The sequence below is a fragment of the Myotis brandtii genome, unplaced genomic scaffold (genome assembly GCF_000412655.1).
Source record: "Myotis brandtii unplaced genomic scaffold, ASM41265v1 scaffold69, whole genome shotgun sequence".
Classification (NCBI taxonomy): domain Eukaryota; kingdom Metazoa; phylum Chordata; class Mammalia; order Chiroptera; family Vespertilionidae; genus Myotis; species Myotis brandtii.
The window spans coordinates 593,875-594,555 of record NW_005370700.1 but is presented as its reverse complement, the minus strand read 5'-3'; the positions used below and the strand labels follow the sequence as shown (position 1 = coordinate 594,555).

The 681-nt window shown below is 33.8% G+C and overlaps 1 protein-coding gene and 1 long non-coding RNA gene across 2 annotated transcripts in view; both read left to right on the top strand.

Annotated features, from left to right (window-relative positions):
• PHLPP1 (PH domain and leucine rich repeat protein phosphatase 1) overlaps positions 1 to 681 on the top strand; it is a 212,964-nt gene that overhangs the window by 102,561 nt on the left and 109,722 nt on the right.
• Positions 1 to 681, top strand: part of LOC106723992 — a 5,070-nt gene that overhangs the window by 3,291 nt on the left and 1,098 nt on the right. The window lies entirely within an intron of this gene.

Genomic DNA, 681 nt, shown 5'->3' with positions numbered 1-681 from the left:
CCGATCGCTGGCTGGCTCCTCCCTGACCCAGGCCTAAAGCCTCAGTCTGTGGCTTGGAGCCGACATATGCAAATTAGCCGCCATCTTGGTTGTCAGTTAATTTGCATATACTCACTGATTAGCCAATGAAAAGGGTAGCGGTCGTACGCCAATTACCATGTTTCTCTTTTATTAGTGTAGATAGCTTGTAATGAGTGTTACATACATTGGTCATAACCTAGACATAATTGTTGTAATAATCAAATTTGGCATACACTTGAGCATGATTGTTTGCATTTTAAATTAGAATTCCAAATGTGAAGTAAACTAAAGCTCTCTTAATTTAATTGATGAAAAAGGGTATTTGTGTAGTAGAGAAGTTTTTATTCATTGAACAACTATGTTGTATTTAATTTGTTCTTAGGAATTTAATGGATTTTTATATGCATTTTATTTAATATTTGCTAAATTATGATGGATAATAAATTGAATACTTGTTAACTTACTAACAAAAAGTAGCAGAATCAATACCAGTGTTTCTACTTGTGTTCTCGTTTTTTTTAACTTTATTATTTATTTATTTATTTATTTGCCCTCACCCAAGGATATTCTTCCATTGATTTTTAGAGAGAATGGAAGAGAGAGGGAAAGACAGAGAGAAATATCCATGTGAGAGAAACACATCCATTGGTTGCCTCCTGC